Source organism: Lupinus angustifolius, chromosome LG01 (assembly GCF_001865875.1).
Source record: "Lupinus angustifolius cultivar Tanjil chromosome LG01, LupAngTanjil_v1.0, whole genome shotgun sequence".
NCBI classification, from domain to species: domain Eukaryota; kingdom Viridiplantae; phylum Streptophyta; class Magnoliopsida; order Fabales; family Fabaceae; genus Lupinus; species Lupinus angustifolius.
Genome location: NC_032009.1, coordinates 31,193,037 through 31,202,435, shown reverse-complemented (window position 1 = coordinate 31,202,435; position 9,399 = coordinate 31,193,037). Strand labels below are relative to the sequence as shown.

The window sequence follows — 9,399 nt, the reverse complement described above, 5'->3', positions numbered from 1 at the left end:
CAATACATCATCTACCATTGATTTGTATTACTTTTATTTACGAGTCAATGATGATTAATAAATCAATGGTAAATGATTCGTTGACAGTGTAAAAAACACTTATACTGTTAGCGTATACATTTTAAATCTTTTATACATTTTCATGTGATGCTTTTCCTTCAGTTCAAATCTATATAAAATAACATGATAACTAAGTGTACATATGCTCTCCATACATTTGAAAATAAATAATTCTCTCCTAACATTTCTCTATTGCAAATGAACCAGGGTTGTTTAATCAATTGATGTTAATTTAATTAGTATATGCTTGATTTTTTTAGTAAGATATGAGGTTCGATTCTTGTGAATGAATAAAATATTTGTTAAAAAAATTAACTCTACATATATATGAATGTTCTTAGCTCAAATAAAATTGTGTGGAATGATACATGTGAAATCATTGCCATGGAAAGTAGCTTGTCAGAGCACAATTGCGTTTGATTCCTATTGCCACTTTTCCAAGTGGCACCACCCGACCCTTTCCCCACTTTTGTGTGTCCATACACATGTCAAATGGTTAGGGACTATGAATATTTTATTCAGTTAGTTTTACACCATGCTTACTTTAGAAAAGTTAACTTGAGAAAACAAAATGAATAGAAATTGGAATAATTTTTAGTTGGTTGGTATAATAGAAGATTGAAAGAAAATGAAGAGAAAAAAAATTTAATTATTAATAATGATATTAACATGAATTTGTTGGTTTGTTTTTTAGTTGTGTAAAAATTTATATAAAATAATTATATCATTCACTATTTATTTTGTATTACATTTATTAACAGTCAATGATGATAAATGCTTAATGATTCATTGATACGTATAAAACTCGTACAATGTTAGTGCATGTCAATGTTGTAAAATCTGTGTCAGACATCAAACTAAAAAATGTCTCGTATTACGTTTTAACGGTTAAATTGTCTGGTCAGACCAGATAATTTTATTTATAATTAACAAATATCTCAAATAAATAATTATTTATAAATGCAAAATTTTATCTATTTAATAATTATGCATAATTCTATTAAAATAATATTTCTCAATTTTTTTATTACAATAGTATTTTTCTTTTTTCTAAAAAATTATGTGAATTGTTCGATTTACTTTTCAGGTTATTATGATTTAAATAGATGGTCGAACCATAATTTTTTTGGTTTAAAGCAATCTAACCATCGTTTAGTTAAGACTACGAACCAAAGTCATTTTCAAGTCTAGTCAGCGGTCGTACTACCCATTCTGGTTCTCATAAAATTGGCACATACATTTTTCTCTCTTTCCACTTGTTTTCCTCCCAGTATTGGAGAAAAAAATATAAAAGCATAGGTTTCATAATTTTTTCTTTCCTTCCCTCTTTTAAATGTAAACCAAACAATGGAAAACATTTTTTCTTTTCCCTTTCTTTCTTCTCCTTTTCATTCTTTCACCATTCAACACAACCAAACACAACCTTAAAGTTAATGTTATACATGTTTTAAAAAAATATTAAATATTGTAAAAACTTAATAAAATAAGAGTGTAATAACTATGATCGTTAGTATAAAGATTTATAGACAATTAGTATTTCATCCATAATTTATTTGAATTATTTTTTGAAAAGTCAATATCGAATAAATATAAATTGTGGATGATAGAAAGAATGTGTATAAAACTCGTACATTATCAATACATATACTTTTTCCTCATAAAATAATATTATTTAAGGTACATTAGAAACTAAATTAAAATGAAATGAAGAAAACAAGGATGAAAAAAGAGTAAATAGATAATGATTTAGTTGGAATAATTGGGAGAATTTAAAACATCAAAATAGAAGAAACGGTAGAGTATTCTTTATTAGCTTCTAATTCTAAGGACGTTTTTCATGAATGCAATTATTCTCATTTTTTTTAAATTAAGGAGTAAATTTAGAGCCAAAAATATGTTTGATTTGATAAATGTGCGAGTACAGGCAATGAAATATAAGCACAAATATATCTCCAATGATTTCGTGACTGGCACGACTAGTCCATAAAAGCTTACTTAATGAAGTATAAATATAGATTTGACATGAAGTTAAGTTAGATATTCATTTTCTAACCGTTTTAGTTATGTGTGTTTTTATCTGGTATTATAAAGATATTATCTCACTTTATGAATAAAAAACTATTTCCTTTCAAGATATGTGACTAATTGACTGTCCTTCCTAATAAGTGTCACTGACAGGATTTAATGGAACCTTATTTAATTAAACCAACACATTATTGGGGTAAAAGTACCTGTTTTGATACCTCTAATTAGATTAATGGTAGATTTAATACAATTCTGGCTCAAAACAATTAGAGGGCAGGACAATAAATAAATAAACATTCTACAATATTGAATCAGCTAAAATTCAGAGATGTAACTTGTTGCGTGCAAAATTTGTAGATAAAATCACGAAATACTAGTTTCCCAGGGAAAGGAAGATATTACACATTATTTTGATTGCTATTAGGAAAAATATGATATAAAAAATATTGGAGATCAAAAGCTATCATGATACATTTTGCACATTTTGCATATTTACACATGTGATTAATATCTTAGTTAGTTTATTAAGTTGTTACTTGTATCACAAATTATATTTGTATTGTGTATATAAGTACGTGACCTGTAATCCTTTAATCAACCAATGAAATTACAATACATTTATATCTTCCGCATTATTTTCGTAATATGGTATCAGAACCTTCATCCTGAAAGTTTTGGTCCAGTGCGCATTTTCTACAATTATTCAAACCTCTTTCATTCATTCATGGAAGAGCAAAAGTTGAACCACACTGTTGTTTCTGCTTACTGATATATAAATCCTACGTGATTGCAGAATTACAATAGGCAATTCAGAAAACAATGTTGATTTGGTTGGTAAGAAGAAAAGAGGGAGGCCAAGAAAATATGACTCAAATGAAAAATTGAATGAGAAGTATTAAAGTTCATAGGCACTGCCACCACCAGAAACATTCCATGAAGAACAAGCAAAAGAAGGAGAAAGAGAAGATTCAAAAAGATTGCACCAAAGATTAACAAGATCAACATCAAGATCAACAAGATCAAACAACAAGATCAACAACAAGATCAACAAATCAAACAACAACAACAAGATCAACAACCATACACACTCTAATCATCTCAGTATCAATATTGTCCAAAGAACAAGAAGAGATGCATTTTCTTGGGTTCTTTTGCATACTCAAATAATCCTCCAACATTGTAAAACCATGGGAATATGGTCAAGATTTCTGACCAGGAAAATAATCAAGTGGTTGAGAAAATCCAATCATATGAGGATCGAGATTCCAATTCATCACACTGTTATCAAATCAAATTATCAAGCTGGAGTCATTAACATTTATCCTCCAGCTTGAGGGGGCTATTGGAGATCAAAAGCTACAATGATACATTTTGCACATTTTACACATGTGATTAATATCTTAGTTAGTTTGTTAAGTTGTTACTTGTATCACAAGTTATCTTTATATTGTGTATATAAGCACATGACTTGTAGTCCTTTAATCAATCAATGAAATTACAATACATTCATATCTTCAGCATTAAAAAGCTAACAAAAACATGAACACAAAGAAACTTCAAATTTTAGAATTATAATAGCAACATGATAAACTATGAAGACACTTCTTTTCTTTCTCCACCTTTCCAACATACCTAATCCTTGTACTTCATCTCTGAAATCCTTCTCAACATGAGCTTTGAGATCTTCAATAGACTTATAACTTATTGTTCACTAAGCCCTTGTTGAAATCCTTGAGAAGTTTGCCATGCTCCTGCGCGGTGAAGGAACTCTCCAATCTGCTCAAAATCCTTTTCAACTAAGCCTTCAGAAGTCACACAATCAACTATAGCTTATGAGAAAAATCCAGAAGAAAGATCAAATCTTTGTATTTGATACTAGTGAAAATACGCATTATGGTAATAACATGATTGGTTTGACAATCACATGCATTAACAAAACATCCAATTTTGGCTTTGCAATGGAAAAATAAAATATATGATCTGACATGTTCCCAAATATTAAATAAGGCCAGTGTGCTAGTTCAACTAGAACTGGTACACCTTTAGTGAAGTATTCAATTTAAAACACACCCTCAATGAAATTCCTAAGATGTGTTTACCTTCTACCAATACAACAAAACCAAGCCTTTACCTTCTATTATATCAAAACATTAAAATTTAGATTCACATCACAAATTCAAGTTCATACAGAAGTTTCTTACCGATTCGTACTCCTCCAGGTGCCAAGGCACTGCTGTCACCAAAGACAGCGTTTTTGTTCACTGTAATGTTACAAAGGTCACAAAGTTTCTCCACCTTATTGCCTGCAAGAACATCAAGCAGTGATGAAATTATCTTCAGTTTTAAACAAATTGATGCCAATTTAAACCTCTGGTACTTTTGGTTTTTTCTCTGTTTTTAAGCTACTACTTAAGTGAGGTATCCTTTACCAGTCATAAACAAACCTGATTATCATTTGAAACAAATTTCGAGGCATGAACTAAAACATTCATAATTGTTACATCATTCACAGATTACCCAGAGGACAGTGTAAAAAGTATAAATTAATCTCTCGGTCCATACAGTTTTATTCAATCCTTAAGTAGGTCCCTATGGTTTAAAAGTATTTAATGAGGTCCCTACACTTCAAAAGAGTTTGTATAAACCCCCACTAGTACAAGTTTTAGGGACAGTCACACAATTTAGAACTAACAGGGATTAATCAAATTTTTACTTAAATGTGAGTACCTGCTTAAAAATTTCAAAAAAATACAAGGACTTAATTAAAAAATTAAACCACAAGGAACTATTTAAAAATTGCTTGGAAGGGACTAAAACATTAGTTAAACCAATAAAACATTAGTCGCATTAACAACCTACTAAAACTTGTAATCAAACAAGCTCCTTCTAAACCATGCACATTTTAAATCAAAATCTTTTGTCAGTCAAAGAAGAAAACATGGAAAGAACAACAGAGTTTCAGTTTCATTTGGTTGTTTCGTCCATGTCAAACACAAATCTAGATCCAGATCCAAAAGCAAGAATATAATAAATCAGCAGAACCCCTTTTCACCAAAGTAACAACAATGTCGATTCATTAACTCATTTGTCAGGATGATATGCTAATAATAACCCATCTATAAAAACAAGCAATGCAGATCTATAAAACACTTACTGTAAATTAAATTTCATATACCTAGATTTCTATCTATCTCTCAGAAACAGAATCATGTCCACACGAGCAAAATGTGGCATACAAAAAAAAATCACACAAGTTTGCATAAGGAATCAAAAACAGAAACACAGCATTCAAAACCATTGATCTTAAAACACCTGCCATATTTAAGTAGCCTATTATTTTAATGCAAGAATTCAATCTAGATTTCATTAACCAATGCCATCAGAGCCCTTGCAAATTACAGTAATAAATTTCAGATCCAATAAATTCAAAACCTGACTATGTGTCCTTATGTTATACATAGTCAGCTCGAATAAAAGCTGGTGGTTATATTAGGCAGTTGGCAACCAACATAAAACTTTGCCGGATCTCTATAATATGTAGTAAAAGAATAAATTCAAATCATTATACATGAGCAACAACCAGGCCACCAGTATGAGCCATATCACAAAGCAAAAGCGCACCACACTTATCAACAACCTCTCTAAACCGACAAATTCATTGAAATGGTGCACCTTGTAGTGTAATTTTAGTATTTCTCTCACATAATTCGGCTGAAGTGCAGGAGTTTTTATTTTTTTATTCTGATTCCCCTTAACTCGGCAATACAGGGGGAGTATTACATATTTTCTCTCTCTCCCCTCTAAATCGGCAACTGTAAGACTGAGTTTGCAACTAAGAGGGGGTGAATTAGTTGACTTAAAATAATGACAACTTTTTCTGCAAAATTGAGAGTTAAAGTGCAGCAGAAAATATATGCAGAAAATTAATAAGTAAAATCAAAGAGATAAGGGAGAAGAGAGTACACAATAATTTTTATACTGGTTCACCTTCTCGTCCACCGAAGGCTACAGTACTCTTGCAACAAAAAAAAAAATCCACTAAAGATTAGGAGTTGCAATTACAATATCTCACCCCGAGATTTCTATATACCTTACACACTCCTTAATCCTTATTCACTTTTGGAAAACACTTTTCCAAGTGATTCTAATCCCCTTTCTTATCACACCCCGTGAAAGAAAGTATTCTGCAATAATAATGAAGAATGTTCAACAATGGTGAAATTGCCTTTACAAGTATGAAAGTCATGTAACTTGAAATCCAAACAACTCTTTAGTATACTTAGTAATAATGCTCTTTATAAGTTTGTAAACTTGAAACACTTTCACTTTAAGCAACTTCAGAAAAATCAACTTTGAAAGTTTAAGAACTTGTTGCAAAAAATGCAGAAAATAATTTCAGAATATGTGTAAGAGTTTTTGAAATTTGTATAAGAGTTGTGTATATGTTGCATGTGGTGATTGTGAGTTTCAATGCCTTTATATAGACTTTCCAATCAGCCAAAACGTCTCTTTGAAAGGATAGGAATTGATTGGAATGAAAACATGTCTTTTGGATTGAAACTCATTCACTTTGAATTTGAAAATCTGATACAACAACTCTCAGTAATCGATTACAACATTGACTAATCGATTACTCAAGTGTTATGTCCACTGATCATTTATTTTCGAATTAGAGTAATCGATTACAACAAGTTGAGTAATTGGTTACTCAACTTTAATAACACTAGTAATATGTTACTCAAATACAGTAATGAATTACTCTGACAGTTTTAAGTTGGATAACCTTTTTCTCACACTTGTAACCTACTTAGATGAAGTAACCTATTACACACTATTTTTGAAAATTGTTTTAAGTATTTTAAAGTGTTTCAATTTTCTTAAAAAATATTTTGAGCATTACTACTATTGTATAATTAAGAATATAGGATAGAAGTACATATTTCGACTTAGACTAAAAGTCTTGAATATCTTGAAGCTTGAATCTTCATTGTCTTTATAAGTATTCTCCCTTTTCTTCTTTTTGCTGATGTTGGTGTCTTCATCAAAACCGTGCCAAAGTGAGGAGCAAGATCTTCTTCACAATCTCCACTTTTTGATGATGACAAACCAATATCTTCTTGATAGTATAATTTTCTGAGAGCAACATACTTTGTGATATTCTTGACTTGTCTTGAGTATGCTCCCCTTTCATTTGGAGTTATGTGCCTGAAATGTTTTAAACAGAAAATACACTCTCCCAACTTTTCTCCCCCTTTTGACTTCATCAAAAAGTAGAAAAGCCAAGAGTTTTCCAGCATATATATATATATATATCATACAATTTGTATATGACAAGCATAAAGATAATCAAAAGATATAACATAAACATCGCAATGCATATCATAAAGGTAAAAAAATGTTCAAGATTAACAATGCAAACAGTAATACAAACAACATAATAGAAATTTGTCCGAAACCTGGAGAAATTAACATTACAATAAGAAAATCCTAACAACAGATAAAGTCTAAGATTCAAGCTCAGAACTGTCTTCATTAATGTCCATGCTACTCAGCTTAGAAGAGAGACGATGAAGTTCAAAATGGATTTGTTGATTTTGGGTATCAAAGGCATCCATCCGGTTTGTGATATAGCCTCGAAGAGAAATCAATTTATCCATAATTATCTAGTTTGAAGGCATGATAGCAGATGAGGACGATTGAGCATGAAACTTAGAAGGTTGAGGTTTAGAAGGATTAGAAGGGGTAGGTTTTGGTTCAGGAGTAGGAGGTCTATCTTTCTTATGCTTGTAGGTCCGGTCACGAAGATCAAATGTGAAGCCCATTTTGTGGCTTACATCCACATCAATATGGCTTTCACGAGGGTTAAGCGGGATCTTAGTTTCTCCAGCAGTAGAAACACCGAAATGCTCAAGGACTTTTGTTATGAAGATTGCATATGGCAAATGACTTTGGGTTCCTCTTACAGACCACATTTGTCTCATTATTATCAGAGTCCAATTGATTTTCAGATTAAATTTCATGACATACATCAATTGGAGTTCTATGTCACTTATTTGAGAGTGATTTGAAAATTTTGGTAAGATGACATAGCTCCAAAAATAATGAAGCAAACGGTCTGCTAGTTTGAGATGTCCAACAAAGATGATATCTCTATTTTTAACAATTTCACCATAACCATGTTGCTTAAGCATTTCTATTTCCTCTTTAGTAATTCTACACAAATAATAATAAAAATGTTTTCGATCATAGTTTTCCCATTCGCATTCAAGGTCGAAGCCTGCGATGCTCCCTTGATAGGGTATGTTATAGCACAATGAACTCATGATTTTCAAATCCAGAGTAATGTCTTTTCCTTTTACATAGGAAGTAAGACGGTTTTTCCTAAAGTTCATGTTACAGTAAAATATTCTAACAAGTTCAAGATAGATTTCATTTGATTCACAATAGAAGTCGAAAAGGTTTTGTTGTCTCAAAAGATAAGGAAATAGAAAATCTTCAAACTCAAAGTTCCTGAGATTACCGTATTTAGGAGTGAAGATGATGCGACCATGAAAGTGCTCCTCAAAGATTTTACGTTGCTCATCATTTACTAGAAGCTGCATTAAGTCAAGAGGGTTGGACTCCAAAGATGAAGTTTCTTGGTTCCTTTTAGTAGCATTGATGCGTTGTCTCTTGGTTCTAGATGAAGAAGCCATTGAAATGAGTTTTTAAAAAGTTAGGTTTTTGGGTTTTGGAGATTTGGGGGGTTTTGATTTTGGCCACTAAACACGAAAATGATGGTTTAGAAGTGAAAATGTGATATGAAAGCATACAAAAATCACTCAAAATATATCAAAAACGAAGATTTTAGAGAGAGATAGAGGTGGCCACTAAGATGGTTTGAAATGAGGAAGAAGAAGAGTTTGAAAAAGTTTGAAAATGCAGAAAAAATACATATATAACAGCACAGAGTAATCGATTACTCAAATTAAAAATTTTAAAATTTTCAAACAAGAAAATAGAGTAATCGGTTACTCATTTTGAGTAATCGATTACTGAAACACGCTGTTCAACCCTGTAATCAGTTACTCTCCAGTGTAATTGATTATCGACCCCATAAAAAATTTATTTTTAGGCAAAATTAAGCTATGAAAATAATTTTTAACCCAAAAATTGAAATTTTTAAACATAAATAAATACATTTAAGTTCAAGTAGGCATGAAATAGATATAATGAAGCACACATATAATCATATATAAGCATTTTAAGATAAGTATGCTTCATCAAGAATGCCTAATTCTCGTCTAATTTTATAAAAATGTTCTTTTGCCAATG

At 30.9% G+C, this 9,399-nt stretch overlaps 2 pseudogenes; both read right to left on the bottom strand.

The window, feature by feature from the left end:
• On the bottom strand, positions 3,606-4,577 carry LOC109334476 (annotated as a pseudogene).
• LOC109360251 overlaps positions 5,620-9,399 on the bottom strand; it is a 13,544-nt pseudogene continuing 9,764 nt past the window's right edge.